Source organism: Ascaphus truei, chromosome 5 (assembly GCF_040206685.1).
Source record: "Ascaphus truei isolate aAscTru1 chromosome 5, aAscTru1.hap1, whole genome shotgun sequence".
Lineage (NCBI taxonomy): Eukaryota > Metazoa > Chordata > Amphibia > Anura > Ascaphidae > Ascaphus > Ascaphus truei.
Genome location: NC_134487.1, coordinates 242,605,056 through 242,628,506, shown reverse-complemented (window position 1 = coordinate 242,628,506; position 23,451 = coordinate 242,605,056).

Sequence of the window (23,451 nt, the reverse complement as noted above, 5' to 3'; positions counted from 1 at the left end):
GTAAAATACAATTTTTTTTGGTCAAACTCAGTGTTGCTTCTACAATTCTATTAAGAGAGTGGGAACATATATTTTTGTCTACAGGATCTGTAGCCCCCTTTCCCCTGTGTCTAGTGTAACTACCTGTGGTGCGTTACCTGAGTGGCTTGCAGGAGGCCTGATCCTCCACAGCTGGGAGCCTGGGGTGATCGTGTTTGTGTTCACAGCGCCTCCACCTGGGAGAGATCCTACGCAGTAGGATTATCCCTCACAGGAACCCAATACATACAGTAAATACACACACCGGGTATATAGCAACAGTATTTACTGACATAAAACACACACAAAATATAACTGTGACCACTCAATAATCTGCCCCCACAGTAACACCCCCTGCTGGAACCCCCAAAGTACTGAGGTGACTGGGCACTTAACCCGCTAGTGTCCACAGACCAGGCCCACCCAAAGAGTGTGTGTGGAGTAGTGCTACCCACAGTGTGTATGGCCGTTGGAGCACTTAGATGGTGATACCTCCCTGGTCACCTGGATACCTCCTCAGGCGTAGTCTCTGGAGGGATCTCCCCTTGGAGTGTGTCCCTATAATAGAGTCTCTGATATTAAATGCCTGGGTCTGGTCCCAGACAGCAGGCCGTAGTTCACCATGTGTGTCACTTGCTGGTGCTGCAGCTCTAACAGTCACTGAAGCAGCGCTTGGCACTATCAGGACTAAGGGGAAGTGTCCTTATCTGGGGCTTTCCCTACAGCAACCACAAACATGGTGGGGGCTCAGGGCCTAGCTGGGGCCTAAAGGGCAAATGTAGGCCTAGTCCAGGGAAGCACTGCTCCCTGGACACTACCTCTATCTTCTGCCTCCGGCTCCAGACTGGCGTGATCCCTGCAGCGCACCAAAAGTATCTATATACTTCTCCGTGAACCTGGGAGCCCTATTGGCTCTGCTTCCCCAGGTGATGTGCAGCCACTGGGACTTGTAGTCCTCTTGCGGAGCATATCCAATGGCCGCTGCAACTTGGCTACACTGCGCATGCACTAGGATCCCAATGTGCATGTGTGAAGATTCAAAATGGCCTCTGCCACAAGTCTGCGCGGTGCTCTGGCAGCACCCAACCGCACTGCAGCCCTCCCCTCCTTGCACTGGAGGTAAGGGGGAGCTCTGATCGCCGCTGCAGCCGTTCTGCCCCCTTCCCTATCCGGCACAGAGGTAAGGGGGGTCAGCTACACATAATACAGTACTCCACAAACATTTCCTATCTGAGGTGCTGGGAATTCATCCCAAGTCTTTCTAGGTAATCCCTCTTGGAACTGTTACATAGCCTGCCTGTAGCCTGTATAGTCTTGTATAGCGCTGCTAGTTTTACGTAGCGCTTTACAGAGACATTTTTACAGGCACACGTCCCTGCCCCATGGAGCTTACAATCTATTTTTTTTGGTGCCTGATGCACAGGGAGATAAAGTGACTTGCCCAAGGTCACAAGGAGCTGACACGGGAATTGAACCAGGTTCCCCTGCTTCAAACTGTGTGTCTTTACTCACTGAGCCTCTCCTTCTCCCTATCTTGCAGATAGGTCAGTAAGGGCTGACGACAGGGGGGGGGGGGCAGCGGAGATAGGTGTCCCAGGCCGTTGGCGGTGGGGTCCCTGGCTTTCTCAGATGCCTGCAGGCCTTTATCACTGTCCCATGCCGACAGGCTTCTGTGACATCAGCGCAGTGGAAGTAGGCTTGGCCCAGCTTCTGGCGCGCAACGGCATGGAGGGAGGCCCGGCGTGCGCCAGCTTGGCGTGGAACAGAGGAGAGAAGCCTGCAGGCAGCTGGGGAGAGCCGGGGCATGGCCACAATAGGACCGGCACCCAGGCCTGGCCAGAGGTTGGGCCCAACTTGCAGTGCCGGTCGTGCCTATGCAGACCATCCACATGGTAAGTCTGTTTTTTAAAATATGTATTGGGGGTCTTGTTTATATATATTGGGGGTGGGGGTCTTTTAAAAATGTATTGGGAGTGGGGCTCTTTTTTTATATGTATTGGGGGGTGGGAGGCTTTTTAAAAATGTCTGGGGGAATGGGAGGCTTTTAAAGATGTATTGGCAGAGTGGGGGGATTTCTAAAATGTTTTGGGGGAGTGGGGGCTTTCTAAAATGTATTTGGGGAGAGGGGGGATTTTAAAATATATTGGGGGAGTGGGTGGCTTTTTAAAATGTATTGGTGGAGTCGGGGGCTTTTAAAAATGTATTGGGGAGTGGGGGGCTTTTTAAAATGTATTGGTGGGGTCATATGTATTTTGTGAGGGGGGTTGAGTGAGAGTAGTGTCGTTGATGGAAGGTGGGGGCGAGTGAGAGGAGGGAGGGGGGAAGTGAGTGATTGAGTGAGGAAAAAGAGGGAGTAAGATGCAGGGTAGAGAAATATATGCGAGGCGGGAGGGGGGGGGGTGATTGAGGACGAGCGAGTGAGATGGAGGAGAGAGACAGACATGGGAAGAGGGTGGGAAATAGAGGGGACTCATGAGGAGTGAAATGGGGGGATCGCAATACTGCCAGGAGGGCCTGGACGTAACTCTAGTCCTGGGCCCCGGGAAATCTGTCTGCGGCCCTCAGGTCAGTCCTGCTTCCTCTGCAGACTGTGGAACTCAGGTTCCTCACAGACAACCCTGTGTCCTTGTTCAGCTTCTTGGAGCTTCTGGTGCTGGGTGTGCGTCCCAACCAGTCAGGACTGGTTGCATACCTGGGGAACAATTCCAACCTACAGTACATCCTTCCAAGTTGGGGAAAAACACAGTTCTGGCAGGCTGCTTACTGCCCTTTTAAACCCTTAGCATTCAGGATTTCTGTCTAAATTAATTAGGTGCACCTGCAGATTGCCTAGCTAGGAAGTTTAACCTCCCACATGCTGGAATATCTCTCTAACATACACAGTCTATGAGGATTATTCTGTAAAGTGTGATATCCCAAGTTACTGTACGTGCTATCGCATGAAAAGTCCCATTAATGCGAAAGCACAACATCTGTGTTTAGGGTGGCCAGATGGCCAGTATTGAACTGGACTGTCCTGTATTTGGGCACTCTGTCCAGTAAAAAATTAGATGCAATACTGGACATGTATGTGTATTACCTCTCTGGATGTATATACCGATATTACCTCTCTGGACGTGCATGTGTATACCGGTATTACCTCTCTAGACATAGTGACCTGACCGGCTTGGGGGGCTGCAGTATTTCCCAGAGCAGGGAGAGAGCAGGGCTTTTGCTAGGGAGCTGGGCAGCTTCTTCCATCCTGATTGTATGCATAACCCAGCAACAGCTAATCAGGAGGTGGTGTCAGGAAACAGCATGGAGCAGTGAAGTGTGTGTGTCTCAAGCACATCGCACCTTTCACCATTGTGTCCAGTATTTTTGGGGAAGCCACCTGGTACCCCTATCTGCGCTTTCACAGCTTATAGAATAAGCCTCTATGACTCTGTCACAGTGTTAAAATATGTAACCCAACCCCCATATTGGATTGGATCAGCACTCAAAAATTAAAAGAGAAATGATAATCGTGTTTTCCTTTTGGTCTCACTAAGTTTCTTTTTTTTTTTTTGTAACAATTTCTTTTTATTGGTCACATTCACATATTAATGTACATACATTGTTGTCATGAGCCCATGACCTTTATCTTAGATACATCATGACCAACATCTTTTTATTTTCTCGTTTTTCTGGTGTGAAGGAAGAGGTGAGAAAGAAAGTATAGAGCAAGGAAGAGGTGTGGAGGGGTAGAGGGCAGGGGGAGGGGGGGGAGGCAGACTAACAGAGGGGAACAGGGGGTGGGAGTGCGGGGCCCCGAGGCCTTTCTAGGATCTACGTCTTGGGTTCCTACCAAATTTGACTAGTTCGGGGTTTCCTCCGCTTATCATTCTTAGAGCTTATCTCTCTATCCATGGGTCCCAGGTATTTTGGTATTGAGGCATCTTTTTCTGGAGCATTGCTGTCAGCTTCTCCATAGACATCACCTCCTCTATTCTCCTGATCACTGAGGTTCTCGAGGGGGCCCTGATTTGTTTCCAGGCTGCTGCTATAGAACACCTGGCTGCCGTTAGTATGGCCATGATGAGCCTGGACATTGGGGAGGGGATATCTTCTATTGGTTTGTTCAGCACCAGAGTCAGTGGATCGAGGGGTAAGGAAAGTCCTGTCACTCCAAAAATAAGCGCCTGGATCATGGTCCAGAACCTTTGTATCTCCGGGCATGACCACCAAATGTGGGCCATGTCCCCCTTTTCACCACATCCCCGCCAGCAGAGATCTAGCGTGCCGGGGTAGATTTGGCTCAGTCTAACTGGAGTCAGGTACCACTGATACATAATTTTATAGATGTTTTCTTTTGTTATTGTACAGATTGAGGTTTTTGTTGCTTGCTCCCAGATCCCTGCCCAGTCTTCTCTATCTATTTGGAGGTGGAGGTCTTCTGACCATTTTTGCATATACCTATGGTCTGGGTCTTGGGATGTAATCTCCAGACCTTTGTAAATCTCTGATATCAGTCCCCTTTGATATGTGGTCTTATTGCAGAGAGATTCGAATCTGGTGAGTGGAGGGAATTTGGCTGTTGGGGCCAGTGCCAGTAGAAAGTGGCGAACCTGGAGGTATTTAAATAGGTGGAGGTCTTCTATCTGATATTTGCCTTTTAGCTCTTGATAGGTCAATATCCTCTCTTTCTGCAGCAGATCAGCAACCAGCTTAATATTGTGACCCTGGAATTGGTCAAATTGTCTTGGGGAACACCCTGGAGGGAAGTTGGGGTTCCCGAAGAGTGGTGTGAGCTGGGAGGGGGATGCTAGCAGACCGTACTTCCCTTTGCTTTTAAGCCATACATTCCACGTGCATCTCATTGCTCCTAGTTCATACCTCTGTGAACCCATCCCGCTATTGTTCGGGGACCACATTGCCACCTGAAGGGGGTTGTGACGCGCATAGTAGGTCTCTATTTCAAGCCAAGAAGCCAAGGCCGGGTCGCAATTCCAAACTACAGCCTGCTTCAATTGCGTCGCTTGGTAATATTTAACTATGTCGGGGACACCCAAACCTCCTCTCTCTTTTGGCGAGAGCATCACTGTTCTGGGGATTCTAGGTTTTTTGTCGTTCCAGATAAATTGGGAAAATTGGGATTGGACGTTTCTTAACATTGCTTGTGGGACAGGGATTGGGAGCGTTTGGAAATAATAAAGTAGTCTTGGAAGGATATTCATTTTTAATGAGACTATCCTCCCAAACCACGATATCTGATACTTTTTCCATGCTTGTAGATCTTTTTTGATTTGATCGAATAGGGGGGGGTAATTATATTGATAGAGTGTATTATAGGAGTTGGATATTTTAACTCCCAGATATTTTATACAGGTATTGCTCCATTTATACTTGTAGTTGGCTTGAATTAGTTTCCATGTTTGATCAGATAGGGACAAATTTAGGGCCTCTGACTTGTCCATGTTTACTTTGTAGTCAGAGACTGTTCCGAATTGGGTTAGGGCTCTTTGGAGATTAGGGAGGGAGACATGGGGGTCTACAAGTGTCAAAATCACGTCATCCGCAAACAGGGAGATTTTATGTTCCCTGTCTGCTATTGGGATTCCTTTTATACTTTTTTCATTCCTAATTGTGGCTGCGAGGGGCTCAATGGTTAGGGCGAATAAGAGAGGTGATAATGGACAGCCCTGTCTAGTCCCATTCCTGATTTGTATTGGGTCTTTGAGGCCCCCTGGAAGTTTTACGTGCGCCGTGGGGTTTTGGTAGAGGGCTCTCACTCCCTCTAGGTAGGGTCCACAGAAGCCAAACTTCTGCATGGTTTGATCTAAAAATGACCACTTGATTCTGTCGAATGCCTTTTCGGCATCCAGACTCAGAATCATTGCTTTGGAGTCTGTGAGATGCACGTGATCAATTATATCCACAATTTTGCGGGTATTGTCGGAGGCCTGTCTTCCCGACACAAAACCAACTTGATCAACGTGTATAAGTCTAGGGAGAATTGGGTTTAACCTGTTTGCTAAGATCTTGCTGTAGATCTTGAGGTCTGTATTTAGTAGGGAAATGGGCCTATAATTCCCGCAAAGGAGCGGGTCTCTACCCTCCTTGTGAATTATAGCTAGGTTAGCAGCTGTGATTGTTGCAGGGATTGGTTCACCCTGGAGAAAGGAATTAAACATTTTGAGTAGGTGAGGTGAGAGGATGGACCTGAACACTTTGTAATAGGAGTTAGAAAAGCCATCTGGGCCTGGGGCTTTGGATAATTTCAGAGAGCTTATGGCTTGTTTTAATTCTTCCTGTGTTATTTTTTTATTGAGTGTCTTTATTTCCTCATTGGACAGTGTTGGGAGGGAACATTTCTCCAGATAATGGGAGATTGCGTCAAGACTGACCTGGTCTTGCCCCGGGGGGTGTAGGTTATATAGATCGGAGTAGAAATCCGCAAATTCCTGCGCTATTTCTTTTTCGATGTATGTAACCTGTCCCTTTTTGGTCTTAATACGGGTTATCTGGGACTTAACTCTAGCTCCCCTAAGTTTGGCGGCCAGCAGTCTATCTGCCTTGTTGCCCTTGTCGAAGTATTTTTGTTTGGTCCACCTGAGTGCCTTTTCGACATCTTCCAACTGGGACTGTTTGAGGGCCGACCTAACTAGGTTTAGTTGTTTAAATATTTTTTTTGACATTGTGGCTTTATGTTTTGTTCAAGGTGAGCAATTTTGTCTATTAGTTCTTTTTGGAGTTTTTTTTTTTTTTTTTTTTTTATATGAGGCTAAAGAAATTAAATCTCCTCTAATTGTGGCTTTATGGGCCTCCCAGAGCATGGCTGGGGTGGAGGCAGACCCCATATTCTGCTGGAAGTATAATGAGATTTTCTGTCGGATAGTTGTCTCCGTGTCTGGGTAGTTTAGCATGGAATCATTTAACTTCCATTTGTATTGCGTATTTTTAACAAAGGGTAGGGATAGGGTGAGATCTATGGGTGCGTGGTCAGACCAGGTGATTGAGCCTATACTTGACTGGGCAGAGGCCTGGAAAACATTTTTTGTACCTAAAAAATAATCGATCCTCGAGTAAGACTGATGAGGGGAGGAGAAAAAGGTATAGTCCTTTTGACTCTGGTGCTGGACCCTCCAGATATCCACTAAAGCGAATTCCTCCATAATGTCCCTAAATTTCTTGGCTTTTTTTTGGGACTGTGAGATATTTGTGGGATGGGGGGGGTGGAGTGTTGACGGTAGTAGGGCTTGACTTGTCTTGAGTGTGGGAGGCCACCATATTAAAGTCTCCGCCTATGATCAGAGATCCGAGAGATTGTTGTTCCAGTGACTCAAGAAGTTTCCTGAGGAAGGGAATTTGATTTTCATTAGGGGCATAGATATTGACCAATGTGATTGGTGTGCCTGCTAGTGTCCCTTGAACTATTAAGAATCGGCCGTCTGGGTCTGATTGAGTCTTGGTAAGCGCAAAGGGGGTCCCTGCTCTAATAAAAATGGCTACTCCTCGTTTTTTACTTGGGGACGAGGCAAAATATGCCTGGGGAAATACACTTTTAAATGTGTTGGGGGGGGGGTCGGGGAGTTAAAATGGGTCTCCTGAATTAGAATTACATCCCCTTTGGAGTTTTTCAAATCCCTTAGGACTAGCTTCCTTTTCCTCGGGGAGTTGAGGCCCTTGGCATTAATTGATATCAGTTTAATGGAGGACATTATTTTTGTTTGTTTTCTTTCGGGGCTTTAGGCTCCGAAACTCTTGGAATTCCCATGTCAAGAGTTTTGTCTTGGGTCTTAATTCACCTAGCCAGGGTAGGTGTGAGCGGAGAGCTTCAGTAGGCCTCAAAGGGGGGGGAGAGGGGAGCGTCACATTGGGTCGCCTGGACCTGTCTAGAGGTGGAGGGGATACTTCAGTGGGCCTCGGGTGTGGGGGGGGGCTTGGGCACAGCAGGATAGGTACTGGAGGGGGGGAGGGGGAGGGATAGAAGGCCTGACGGGACAGGGTCGTCAGGAAAGAATAGAGTGAGAAGAGGTCCGCGAGGGGTCCTCTGTATTTGCTACCGGTATTATTAACCGGTATTTGGGCTTAAGGCCCGTTTGGAGAAATCCGTTAACCCCTTAACTGGGGAGCAAACAAGCCGAGAGTGCGGACTCAGCTGAACTATTATACATGGTACCCTATCCTGTTTGTACTTAGTAGGTCAGGATCTTTGAGGGCAACCATATTTTGGGGGGAGGGGGGGGGGAGAGGGGGGGGGAGATGGGGGGGTGGGGGGGAAGAAGGGGGGAGGGAGGTGGTGGGGGGGGGAAAGGGTAACACATTGCTCTGTTTTTTACATTTGGGACGGACATTTTTATCAAACAGTGCTAGTATATACAGTACATGAAGTGGTACATTTACAAGGTTAATCTTCAAGGACGTGTGCCTTGGCTTGGTCTGTATCCAGCAGACATGCTTGGCGGGTATTGTATATATCCACGTCTGAGGGTGTATTTATCACAGTTGACATTTAGTTCAGGCCTGGAATATTTCCAGCGCCTCAGAAGTACACAATTTGTCTTGGAGAACCTTGGGGGGGAGGGGTGGGTGGGTTGGAGGGAGTAGAGAGGGGGGTGGGGGGGGAAGGGGAGGGTGGGGGTGGGGGGAAGGGGAGGGTGGGGGGGGGGGAAGGGGGGGAGAGGGGAGGCATGTTACTCTACCGTTTACATTTGAGACGAACATTTTTATCAGACAGTGCAAGTACATGCATAAAGTGGCACATTTACACAGTTAACGTTCAAGGACGTGTGCTTTAGCATGATCTGTATCCAGCGGATATACCTGGCAAGTATCGTATATATCCATGTGGGAAGGAAAGGGGAGGAGGTGGGAGGGGGGAGAAGGGGCAGGGGAGGTGGGGGGGGGTGGTGGGGGAGGGGGGTCGTGGGGGAGGGGGGTGGGGGGTTTTAAGGAGGGGGAGAGGGGAGGCATATTGCTCTACCGTTTACATTTGAAACGAACATTTTTATCAGACAGTGCAAGTACATGCATTAAGTGGTACATTTACACAGTTAACGTTCAAGGACGTGTGCTTTAGCATGATCTGTATCCAGCGGATATACCTGGCAAGTATCGTATATATCCATGTGGGAAGGATAGGGGAGGAGGTGGGGAGAAGGGGCAGGGGAGGTGGGGGGGGGGTAGTGGGGGAGGGGGGTGTGGGGGGGGAGGGGGAGAGGTGAGCAAGTTGTTCTAGTTTTTACATTTGAAGCAAACATATTTATCCAACAGTTCAACTATATGCATAAGGTGGTATATTTGCATAGTTGACATTCATGGGCGTGTATTTTAGCACAGTCTGTATCCATCCGGCCTGCTTGGCAGGTGTTATGTATATCCCCTCCCGAGGATATATTATCAACGCTGACATTCAGTTCAGGCTAAGATTATCTCAAACGTCTTAGGAGTACAGAATTTATCTTGAGCAACCCTGGATAGAGGGAGGGGGGATGGGGGGGGGGCTGGGGGGGGGAGAGGGGGGGGGGAAGGGGCAGGGGGGGGGAGAGGGGGGGTATTGGGGTTGGGGGGAGGGGGGGGGGAAGAGGTGAACATATTGTTCTAGTTTTTACATTTTGAAGCAGACATATTTATCAAGCAGTTCAGCTATATGCATAAGGTGGTACATTTGCGTAGTTAACATTCATGGACGTGTGTTTTAGTACAGTCTGTATCCAGCAAGCCTGCTTGGTAGGTATTATGTGTATCCCCACCTGGGGATGTATTATCGGCGTTGACATTCAGTTCAGGCTAAAAAGAACACGGTTTGTCTTGAGCAACCCTGGGGTGAGGGAGGGGGGAGAGGGGCGGGTTGGGGGGAGGAAAGGGGGGAAAGGGAGTGGAGGGGGGGGGGGAGCGGACGTTTTAACTTTGTTATGCCCTCTTGGTCTGTTGGCAAATGTGTCCCTTGTTCAATTATTATAGGGGACAAAGTCAGGCTGTACTCTGGTGAGTCGGCTCAACCCTGAAAGGGACGTGCATTTCTGATTGCCTCTTTGAATGCGAGTACTTGCTGGGGAAGGCAATGGTTTGGCCATAGGAGAGAGGGAGGGGGGGGGGGAAGGGGCGCTCTCTCGGCGGCTGGAGCTGTGCCTTTTTTCCCTTGTCACTCAGTAGTGACATCTGGGACCGTTCTCATGGGGGGGGGGGGCTTTTTGAGGGAGCAGTACTGTTCGGAGTCTTCCGCTACGATGTTGCGGGTTCCACCACCTCCCTCCCCCCACCCCCCAGGCCCCAACCTCCGGAGCCATGCTGGTCCCATAACCGTGGGAATCTGAGCCGGGCGGGCCGCCTCCTCAAGAGGAGAAAACTGATTAACAATTAACTGCAAACTTAAACATCTTTGTGGCTGTCCGACCACGAACTTTTATGGGAGCCTCTCCATCTTGGGGCGCCTGGTCGCAGGCTTCTGGGCTCCCTCGGTGTTAGGCTGTGCCCTCGGCGGTGAGGGAATTATTCCCGCGTTGTATGCGCTGGGAGATATCGCGGTAGTGTAGGCAATGTTTGATCGGGATCGACCTCTCTGCCGGTCCCTTCAGCATTTGGGCGTCTTGTTGCGTGTTGAGGCGTCTCTTCTTCTCGGCTCGATGTTGCTGTCCTCCTCCTCGCTTTGGGCTGGGACTTGTTGTTGATCCTGCATCCACGCCGCGGGCGGGGTCAGCCCCAGCGCCCGCGCAAACGGGCACATGTCCTCGGGAAATCTAATCGTGAGATACTTGCCCTTGCTGTTGCTGGCTGAAAGCTTAAAGGGAAACCCCCAACGATACTTGATCTCGTTATCCCGTAGTAGGGTCGTTAGGGGTTTCATCTCCTTTCTCCGCAGCACAGTTTTACTGGACAGGTCGCTGAAGACTTGCAGCTTTTCGTTGAGGAAGGTGAGTGGTTCTTTTTCTCTGCATGCCTGAAGTATCCTCTCCTTTGCAGAATAGCTATGCAGCCTTACAATTACGTCTCGCCTTCTTCCAGGGTCCTCAGATCTGGGCCCTAAGGCCCTATGGGCTCGGTCTATTTCCAAGTCCTCATCTTTTACTGTGTCACACACAGACTTAAACATGTCCAAAAGGTATGGACGGAGGAGGCCAGGAAGAACTGTCTCAGGGATGTTACGAATACAAAGGTTTTGCCTCCTATCCCTGTTCTCCTGGTCCTCTAATCCATCTTTAAGCATGGCGATTTCCTCTCTGAGCCTGAAGATCTCGTTCTCCGTTGCTGTCTGGCGTGTGTGGGTCTCCTCCATTTCGCCTTCCAGCGTGGCGGTTTTGTCCGCTAGGCCATTAATCTGCTGCGTGAGATCATGGACCGCGGCTTTTATTTCCATTTGGAGGGATGTGTGCATTTTGGTGTGTTGAGCCGCCATCAGCTGCTCCATAAAGGCCCTGGTTAAAGGCTGTTCCTGTGTGGCAGTCTCTTTAGCTTTGGCAGTCTTGCCCTGTGCTGCTTGTTCACCGCGTGCGCCGCCGCCATCTTGTGTAGTAGGCTGCTGTTCGGGGCATGTCTGCTGCAGGGAGAAGTACTTCGTTACTACTTGTGATGCCGGTTTCTTTTGTTGCCTGGACATCCTATCTTTGTTTCCCCCACCAGAGGATATCTTTTTGGTTGGAAATTTTAGGCGGAAGGGTGTTTATTTTAAGGTTTATTCGGGTGAGTCCACGGAGCTCTCGGGCTGCTACTCCATACCAGGTGACGTCACCGGAAGTCTCCCCTAAGTTTCTTTTTTAATGTAACAGCGACAATACAAAAAATATATCAGAATATACAAGGCAAGGTTAGTCAGCAGACACACACTGTTAAATGTGCAAACTAGAGCAAGCCTGATAAAGGGGCCAGGAGGCCTTGAAACGTTGCTCTAGTTTGCACATTTAACCTTTCCTTGTGTGTTCTGATATATTTTTTGTATTGTCGCTGTTTTTTGATAAATTAAAGAAGAATCATGATGAGACCACAATGAAAACATGAGTTTATAATTTCTCTTATTTATGTTTTGCGTGCTGATCCAATACTGCACCGACACACTTTATTCGAGCAAATACCCAGTATGTACCTGGCAGATACCTGGAATGCGCCGCTCCTCACCTCTGACAAGCCCCGTTGCATTTGCCTTCCCAGCCTGGGTTCATGCCTGGCTGATGGGCGGCTGATCTGTTAAATGATAATGATTAGGATTTAATAGGCTGCAATGCTTCGCGTGTCTACCAGATGGCATAAATTCATGAATTGTAATGCAGTATATATATATATATACTGTGCAGTATTGCAGCCAGCGGGAATAAAATGCTTCAATCCCTGCCTGAAAATACCTCAATGCACTCGGGCAGAAAACAGTCACAAACCTCAATACACCCAGGTATACCCGAATTCGTGGGACTAGCCGAGCTCGAATAAAGTGTGTCGCCAGTGTATATATATTTTTTAGTTGTATGAATCCAGCGGTATAGATGCAGGATCCTAGCATCTCTATTTAAATGATATAAGACAGGGTTGGGGTTGTAAACCTTTGCTACTGTACATACAGGCCAATTGCAAGCTACAATGTCAACATTGTGGCTTCTATTTGACAGCATGCTGTGGGAAATTTGAGACCCAGCAAGTACCAGAAGCACTTACACAGGTAAGTATCCAGAGAAACAGGAAGTGCTCTGAGCTGAAATTTGCATGTTTCCCTGTTTCCCCACTATGCTGAAAAAAGAGCAGTGATTTACTTGGGAAGCACCCTTAGTGTATCTTTCTGGTATGACAGTGTATTTGAGGGTACAGAGTACATACAGAAGAGAAATCTATCTGTTCTGTGATCAGCCAGTATCACCAGTCTATATATTTTATGGGCTTTTGGCTTGCTCTCCGAGCCCTGTGTGGAACCAAAAGGAATGTTTATGTTTGCATGCCATGAGACAATGTTTGCTTCATTCTTTTAAAAACGACTTTAATACAACATTATGGGTCTGTATTAATTGAGTTACAAGTATATTACTAGTGGTGATTCCCACAATTCATAACCCTTTTTGCTTTATTGTTTTATCCCAAATCACATCATAAAATGACTTTCTTACCATAACTCTAAGAGTATAGATGTGTTGAAAACCAGTGCTTCAGAATAAGCCAGTCCCTTTAATGTATAAGTCTGCGCTAGGACCACTCCAAATGTGCTTGTATATGCTTGTATATACCCTAATAGGGATAGGGGACTAGTACCTGGTGCTATAAAGCACCAATGAACAGTACATAGTTTGTCCCATACAGTAAGAGATAAGGGTATGGAAACCCACAGATACAACTCACTGTTAGCTTCCAGGATCCATGGGAGATGTCTCAAAGCAGCAAATCAGCGGCGTGCAATCCACCAGGCAGGACAACAGGAACAGATGAAAAAGGCAGTGCACTGCCTAAAGAGCAGGAGGAGGCTCACGGTGGCATAAAAACAATTTATTGAATGAAGGGATCAGACATAGCCCCCCACCCGGCCCGAAACGCGTTGGTGTGTTACCTGCTGCTGCTGTGGGGGCCTATGCTCTTTAGGCAGTGCACTGCCTTTTTCATCCATCACTCAAAGAGAACTATTTGTTTAGAATCACATATTGATACCTTCTTGCAGTATTCCTGCAGCCGCTGATTCTACTGATCTGGGGAACATAAGATGTGCCTTTATAAATCGATATAATATGTAATAGAAAATAGGAAGGTTATCAGACCCGAAAAAGAATGCACACAATGCGCACAAGGGATTAGAAATAGTGAAAAAATATATATATTTATTAAAACCAAAGTTCATGAATAAGGAGCATCAACTGAGGGGATCCAACCCCACCTCAGTATACAAACACACACTTAATCATGTAGAATGACCACATAAAAACATAAGTAGATCTATCTAAAAGACTAGATCTAAACACTACATTTACAGATAAATAAAAAGACCTAAATGCTCAAAAATCATGATGTAAAATAACAGGATGATGCTAGTAGCAAGGCTGAACAAAGGTCTGAGTCTGAAAGGGGGAGGCGGAAACTTACACTGAAGTGCCGAACTGGTCCCGCTGGTGAGCGTAAGGGGGTCCGGACCACTCCACCGCAAAGATGTTACCACCGCACGGACTTCCTGCAAGCGCCGCCTCAGCCTCACAGCATAAGCACAGAGTGACCTGTCGCAACCTCTACGCGTTTCGCACTACGTACTTCGTCAGGAGGTCAGACCCATATGTGATTATTTCCTGACTTCCACCTATGATTTCATCAAAATGTTCTTCTATCATCATTATTACAAATACCCATAGCATTAATGGCAACCAAATATTTCAGCTAAAGTTATTTTGTGCCAGATGCCCACTGTTAGAATTACCAGGCTATTACAAAGCAATTTGATTCTAGTCTCTCCAAAAGTGAATGTAATAAACAGTTGACTGGATAACACAACTGTATCTTTGGTCTTTGATCTTAAACAAAATTAATATTGCAATGAAATAAGTTTGCAAAAGGGTTCTATCTGGCCCACTTGAGATATTCTGCTAACATACTGGAGTTAAGTATCTTCTTGTTTATTTAAAATGCAGATTAAGTACAGGCAAACATGTGTACATCTCCTGTCCCTAAATAATGCATGGACATGGATTTCATCCATCAACAGATTTATCAATAATGCTTCTTTTAAATCACCCCGTTTCCTGCCTCCTGCTATTACATTCTTCTGTAGTCAGCAACAATTAAATTAACCTCACTACGGCAAGTAGTAACACTTCTTACTTATTTTTGTACTCCAAGACTATATGTAGAAAATATATGTTATTGCCAGATGTGTGAACCAGAACAAAAGTTTGCAGAGTGTTACTCTAAAAAGCTGTCAAAACAATATTAGCAGAAGAATGAGCAAAGGGATTATTATAAAATTATACTATCAAGATGGGATCCCGTCAAAGTGATTAATATTGTGCCTCAGCAAAATAAAGGTCTCTTTGCATTCAGAGTTTAAGAAAAGACAATACCCAGATTTATTAAGCCTTGAAGGTACTTATGGCTCATTCAACAGAATTGACCATAAGAGGACATAAGGTTTAGCATTGATTTGTAAAGATGGCCAAGCGTAACAAGATTTCTTTTTCTGGATACATTTTTCCCCCTAATTGTCTCATAACATATACATTATATACAGAATTCTGAGTAAAAGAGAGAGTAAGAGTTAAGGACAGATTTTGTTTCTATTCACTGAAAAAGGTCATATTGGAACTAAAGAATTTTGGTTCACATGACACCTATTGTAGTTCTCTTGAGCAATGATATGGCTAATTACCTATGTAGCAGGGTCACCCCTGACTACTAATCTGCCCTTCGCCTGGCAATATGTCCTGGTATAAACAGGCCTTGCCAGTAGTTATTATGGGTTTTTTCACCTTCACCTTTGGCACTGCACTTGAGTGATAGTAGGGGGGGGGGGGTGAGGGTACATCCTGTTGTTGCTTTGATAACGGGGTGCCCGCTTTCTGGCTGTACTTAAGGGCAGGGCCACCCTAACGTTAGAGGTTGTTCCTTCCCTCTGAGAAAGGCAGGTCACACGGCAGGGAGCCTGAGATTGGGGCCTACCCATGTGCTCTTCCTTGCGGGGAGGAGTGAGTGTGATTATACCTCTGCCTCTGCTAGGAAGGTGGGGAAGAGCTAGGACGGCTGCGGGTGCCCTTGGCCTGTAGTGGCGATCCTGGGACCATCTCCAGTGAGAGTTGATCTAAGGAGACTGTATCTGGCAGATGACTGCTGCGTAGCTGTGTTACTGCAAAGTGTGTAGTCATAAATCGTTCCTGTTTGCAATATACAGTACCTCCGGCCTGGTGTGTGATCTAACTGGGGGGAGAGGTGCAAGTTCTACCGTGGGAGATCACCTTCATATCCCTGGGGCCTACGGCAGATGGAGGTGCTGCACTGCTAAGTATTATCTGGGTTATGGAATCCAGAAGCCTGTTCCTGTGTTCCAAAGTCATCGCGGACGACTCAGCCCTCTTGTTACCAGCAGGTATACACCACATACACCCTGTAATGGCCCCTATCTGTGATTGGGGGGGGGAGGGAGGAGGAAACACCGTTACACCTATGTACATAATTTAGCAATCAAGATGCCTGGCAGTTTCCTTTGTGAACATTTTTTTATATTTCCAAGAAATGTGCATATTTAAAAAAATGTTATGCCAAATGTTTGCTATTTGGCTGCAAAACGTAGCGATCTTTGCTTATATGAGCATATACAAGAACTTCTAGAGGCAGTTCAGTATCCACTACCGTGTGCAGTTCTGGAGGACGGTGCTTCAAGGGCTTGGTAAGAGATGATGCTGCTTCTTGCTGGCCTGCCCTAGTACCATGCTTGCACTCAAAGATGTTGAATTTGAGTTTTCTGCTGAGAAAAGAAACCTTACAGTGACGATCTACAATATTGAGTGCTCTCTCATGTTTTATTCAAAGGCTCATACTTAATATACTGTGAAGTCGTTTTCATTCCATTTAACTGGACTTGAAGATGGAATCTCACATAAGAGTTCTGTTGAATTTCTTAGGGACCTCAGAATGGTAAAGTGTCTGTCAATCAAATGTTTTCTTTACCCTTATAAATGAAGCAAAAAGAGTAGCACTCCAAAATAGTGGTCAAGTGTTTAATATTTATTCACTCATTGAAAAAGGTCTGCAGTTTGGACCAAAGCAAAGTGAGAAACAAAGAAGTCCAGAGCAACATCCAATGTGACAAAAATACACAGTGAAATACCTATATATCTCTTGAAAAAGGGTAATTTAGCTAACCCTTTGGCCAAAGCGTATAAACCTGCGAGTCACTTTCAAGGCATGACCACAATATCTCAGGTCCTAACACTAACAGATTAAAATCCTTATTTACCTCTATAATTAGAGGAAGAATGGTCCTTGCATTGAACCTGTCTTGCAACCAGCTGCATGAAAAGAAAACCTGCTTACTTGGACAGTGGGGAGGGGCGAGCTATAAACCTTTAAACTTTCTCAATGTGAACCTTGATTCTTAAGAATCCGCCAATGGATTACTGAATCCGTGAATTGGATTCTACAAATCCGTCAGCGGTTTGTGCAATCTGCGGAGTGTATTGGCAATAATAATAAAAAATCCGCAAAAAGCGAAATCAACCTTTTTGAGATTGATCCGTGGAAATCCGTGGACCAAAGGAACCGTCCGATCCACTGCGGATCCAAATTCGTCCCAAAAATGTGCCCTCTCTATTCTTTACCCTTAGGGAGATAAATCACTTTATCTAGTGTCTGCCACCTTTTTTTCCCCTTAACTTCTTTTTTCCCTGAAGCAATGTTCTTTGTCTGTGGTTATTATTAGAGATGATAACCCCTGTTTTTGTTTTATATTCGGTTTTAATTTCTTTTCGTGTTTTGGATTAGTTTTTTTTTGCCAAAACTTGTCAAAAGATTTTGGGTCCTAGCTCAGAAGGTGTGGCGTGAAAGTTTTTAGAAGCAGTTTGCATAACGGAGCTACTACAATAATAATTTTAGTTAAAAAATGTGAGTTGGAGGTTTTTTTGACAAACCGATTTTTTGAGTGAAACCACTTCTTTAAAAAAAAAAAAAAGCCTTTTACAAACAATTTGGACATGTGAGAAAGGCTTACAGAATAGAAAAGCATGCAAATGCACTTTGAAAGGGAACTTTTGAAGCGGTTTGTCACATTTTGGAGTTACTAGAAAAGGCCACTTTATTTTTTGATTACGGGGATTTAAATTTTTTTTTTTTATTATTTGGTTATGCACATTTTATATTGCATAGTAATAGTTCCATCATGACTGAATCAAAAAAAATTCAAAGTACATCTTGTGCACATGAGTTATATAAAAGTCATATAAGTAATGCATTGATACATCAAAATTCTGTCCTTAAACAGTACCATATGTGATTCTGCTCGTATAGGTGTGTGGACAAATTAAACTGTATATATCAAATATACAGTACATACTTCCTTAATTTTCTTTATTTCTATACCATCATAATTTCCTCCTTACAACAATAAACAAACAAGTGAGGGGTATGTTCCATTACATGTGATTGTATTTGTTTTTCCAAGTAAAGGCTAGTACTGTCAGTACCGTTCTGCTATATCTCACAGATAAGTTGTCAGGCCAGCTTTTCAGGATATCCTTGCTTCAGCACAGGTGGCTCAATCAGTGGCTCAATTGAAGACTGAGCCACCTGTGCTAAAGCAGGTATATCCGTAAAACCTGGCCTGGTGGTGGCTCTTGAGGACTGAGTTTGGAGACCCCTGGCTTAAATGACTGTTACGATAGTCCTAACACCTATCCACTAAATAGAATAACTTAACTAAAACCTCAAAATAACCACTAAAATAGCATATCGATAGATTTCAACAGATGTTAGGCTAACTCATATCCAAATCAGATGCTAATAAACTTACCCTAATATTGCAGATCCACTAAACTCCGGTAATGTTAGCACATGGAAATAACGTTATTATAAATAGGTCACATCAAAAGCCAGAGTACACTTTATCAAGGAGTGTAATGGCTGTAATGCTGACTTGAATTAGCCACATGCGCAGGAAGATGCCATGTATACTGTATATTGCAAGCAATATATACCTAGCACCTGCCTTCCCATTAGAAATATGTTTATTAACCAGCTGGAAGCTATAATGGCAATGAAGGGGTTAATACAAATACTCTAACTACCCTACCACCCATTGTATGTCATAGCGGTATAAACACTATGGAATACAAGGAGTTAATCCCTGTAGCTTCCCAGGGGGCTGCCTATCCTCCCTGCCTGGGGCACATACTACCATAAATGACACCCCCCTTACCTTCCCCCCCCAACAAACCTACCAACACCCCCCCCCCCCCATAGACTAATGTGGCCTCTCCACTTCTTCTGGTCTCCTGAGACGTTCTAAGCCTTATATCAGGCCTGTGACATCACACAAGGCTAGTCAAATGTTGCCGAACTGATCCTATTGGTTGATGTACCATGTGGTCCCTCAATTTTGCCTAAGAATGATGTCTCAGGAAAAAGTGAGGGAATCCCATGGTACACCTCCAGTGGTACATGGCTACCTCCAGTTTGCACGGCAAGAGTGAGGTGTGGCAGGCCTCGCACCAGGGGGCCTAGTGAGCCTGGCATTCTGGCTCCTAAAAAAAGGAGGAGGTGACTTTGTACATAGTGTGAACTTTATTGTTGTTTTATACTTCTGATTTCTCCATTTATTTTTCACACACAGTGACGTTACTGTGCGTGATTAAAAGTTTTGTTCCTTACTTCTGTTTCTTGGTAATTCTTCTTATAATATGTTGACACATTATTGTACACCCATACTTAATACAGTCCATATTATGAACCATATTAAGCCAGATAAACATATGCTACGTTCATTTTAATCACTTATCCATAGTACCGTTTATTACATGAACATGACATATTATCAGATCTCTTTGAGTTTCAGACATTTATGTGATCAATAATATATATCTTTGTAGGACACATGTAATTAAAGGGTTGAGTCCTACACACTGCAATCATTTGGGTACCAGTTTAGACCCGCCCTTTTTCCTGACTTTCCCTGACTTTCCCCTAAAATAATGTTATGATAAATCATGGTCTGGATGTGAGTATCGGCAGGTTTGATGTGACCTAATTATTGTAACGTTATTTCCATGGGCTAGGCTGAGTGTACAGTAGGTTTGTGGATCTGCGTTGTTGGGTTAATGACTCATTAGCTGAGGATTTGCATATGAGTAAAATAGATGTACTGGTAAAAGTTACCAAAAAATAATTGTGTGAGTATATTTATGTATGCATCTTTATAAATTATATGATTTTGTTATTATTTTACAAATTTTCTTCCAATACCCAAGTATAACATTCATAATTTAAGACTATCCTGTGTTGTTACAAAGGAGGTTACCATGGTACTTATTATTTGTATTTGTTTTATAGAATTCTGGGATTATTAACCATTGTATTTTAAATAGGATTATGTTCTGTTGGTACAACTCAAATAATGTGCACATTGCCCTGTTTTGTGTAGGTTGCAACCGGTGTGAAATGTGTTGGAGGGTTTTTGTACCTCCTCTTTATCCATCACATAATAAAATATATATTTTTTATTCAATTTGACCCTTGCTCCGTTTGGCTGTGCACTGCTTCAATTCTTTTTCTGAGTCTCACCATTGCTAAAAAGAATGCAGACGTTTTTCTTCTACATAAATCCTGTGAATATCCTGTGGACCTTCTGCCAGGAGCTAGAATTCCTATTGGGTGCATTTATTCACCTACAGAACCCAAATTAAAGGTATTACAGGAGTGTTTTAAAGAAAACTTCTAAGGGAAGTGCTACCTGTCCATCTGGAGTGCCTATCTTCTTTGTTGCAAAGAAAGACCGATCACCTCATCTCTGTGTGGACTACTGAGCCATAAATCAAGTGACCATAAAAAATCTGTATCTTCAACCATTAATTACGGAACTCTTGGAGCGACTTCGTTTGGCATAGATCTTCTCCAAATTAGATCTTAGAGGAGCATATAATCTAATGCGCATTCGCCCCAGAGACGAGTAGAGATGACTTTCTGTACCAGATATAGACATTTTGAATATAAGGTGATGTCTTTCAGGCTATGGAACGCCCCTGTAATTTATGTGTTTGGAGATCTACTGGATACATTTGTAATCATCTACCTAGATGATATAGCTTGGAGGAACACAGACAGCGTCTGGACAGTATTAGAATGACTTGGACAGAATAATCTGTATTCTAAAATAGAGCATTTGAATTTAACACAGTTCAGTTTCTGGGATTCATGGCATCCCCCGAAGGCTTATAAATGGACCCAAGCAAAGTTAAGGCAGTGGAAGACTGGCCTGTTCTACTGTTAAAGTCATCCAATGTTTTAATTTTATTTGCAAATTTCTATAGACGCTCTATTTGGAGGTTTTCTTCAATGGCAGTCCCTATTTCTACCTGGACTCGAAAAGGGACTCTGTTTAACTGGGCAGCCCGAATTCAAGATTCATTTGAACTGTTACAAAGGGCTTTTACCCCTGCTCCTGTTTTGGCTCACCCTTATCCAGATTTGCCTTTCATCGTTGTATGTATGTATATCTTTATTTATATAGCACCATTAATGTATAAAGTGCTTCACAGCAGTAATACATGTGATAATCATATAACAAATAATACAAATAACACATAATGGGAAGAAGTGTTTACAGACATAAAAGTGACATTTAGAAAAAAGAATCCCTGACCCGAGGAGCTTACGTTGAAAAATCGTTGAAGAGAAAATCGTTGAAGTTTATGTACCGGACACTGCCCTTGGAGTGATCCTGTCAGTCAAAGAAGCCTAATTAGTTAATGCATCCTGTAAACTTTCTGCACCTGAAGTTAACTATTATTTTGGGTACAAGGAACTTTTAGTGATTAAGACAGCTTTCAAAGAATGGAGACATTTGTTGGATAGTAGTGATGGTTTTTACTGATCATAAACATATGGAATGCCTGTGTACTTGCCGATCGCTTGAATCCAAGAAAAGCTTGTATTTTGTACTTTACTCACTTCCACTTTGTAGTGTCTTTTCAGCCTTGGTCTTCAAATAGTAAAGCAGATGCTCTGTCACGACAAACACATTGGAGAATCAACAGAACCAGGAATGATGAAAACTCAGGAACTTCTCTTTCATCAATGCTGGTGGTCAAAGCTTGGCCTTGACATACAAGACTTTGTCCAGTCGTGTGAAGTCTGCTCCTGTAATAACAGGAGTGAATGGAGAACAAAAGCGCACTAGCAAAAACGGAGCAGAAAGGACCCAGAATCAAAAATGAATTAAAAGGGCACTTTAATGTGAGAAATGACCCATCCAACGCGTTTCGAACGTCGCAGCGTTCTTTTTCAAGGATAAAACACAATGTAATAACATCCGTTAAATACCCTCTTACCTGTAAGTAGTTTCGCGCCAAAAAACGGAAGAGCGATGACGTCATGACGCAATGCGTGTCATCGCGCATGCGCAGAACGACCCGGCGCCGTTGTAATGGCAGAAACCGTCATGCAGGCAGTGTGGCCATGATTGTTATGGGCAATGCATAAAACAACAGATAATGCTACTATTCCAACAACCTAATGATTCAAAACAGATCGCCGAGACGCCTGCACGCAATGCTCATCATTGCGCATGCGCAAAACGGCACTGCGATGTCAATAAACATACTAGTCACAAAAAAATGGGACAAAAAACACTAACCATAAGGGGAAAAGATACATGAACAATGAACAGATTACTAAACTCCTTAGATAATCCTAAAGAGAAAAATTAATTAAAAAAACATATAACCACACTACATAAAAAGCTAAAGTGAAAAAATTAAAAACAAATGAATAAGATAAAAAACAAGAGTAATATATAGTAGTACAGAAATAACAGGGAATATATAATAATGTATTACATGTAGAAACACCAATAAAATTGTATAGATACATATGGAGTGAACACACACAAAAGATAACAAACTATGCTGTGTATTATATAAAGGGAATCAGGTTTATGATCAATTTCCATAGATTGCTAAACCAAATTTTGAATGAACCTATGAAGATATATATTGATGTAATATTACAGAAAATGGGTTAACTGCCAATCAATATTCAGACCCATAGCGAAGCGCGTTTGGAGAATAAAAATCCAATACGCTTCCCTATGGTTCAGAAGATTGACGCGATCACCTCCTCTAGGCCTACAATTGACCAATTCAATGCCCAGGAAGGAAACATTTCTACTCCCTCCTTGACTACATTCGGAGAAGTGTTTGGAGACAGGATGATTTGTATCTTTCAATCTTATGAGCCTTAAATGCTCTAACATCCTGACCTTAAGAGCTCTAATCTCCCCACATATCTTTTGCCGCAGCCACATGTTATGAGATATATAACAAATTGACTTTTACAATTTATGAAATTATTAATATAAAATTCCTTAATTTTGCTTTTAATACCATCATGTGACTGCGGCAAATCATCCTGAAAAAAACTTTTTGCTGGTTTCATATGTTTACATACGCTACAGGAACCACATTTGAAAGAACCCCTGGTAATATAAGGTCTATCAAACCCGGGAGTAATTAGGTCACTTGGGGAAACATATGATCCAATTGTTCTCGCTCTGCGGTATACAAATGCAGGACCAGATTCAATATATTTTTTTTTTTTTTTTTCAACTTAAATTTTTTTATTTTGAATTGTGTGAGTACATACATGTCATGCATTCATGATAAACATTGGAGGTAAACGTGCCTCCTGCAATTGGAAAACATGCATCATGTGTAGTATCTGTGTACGTTGGACAGACGGGGAGACAGACAGACTAACCGACAAACTACATATAGCTCCCAGCCGGGAGGGGGAAATGGGGGGGGGAGGGGGGGTGGGAAGGGG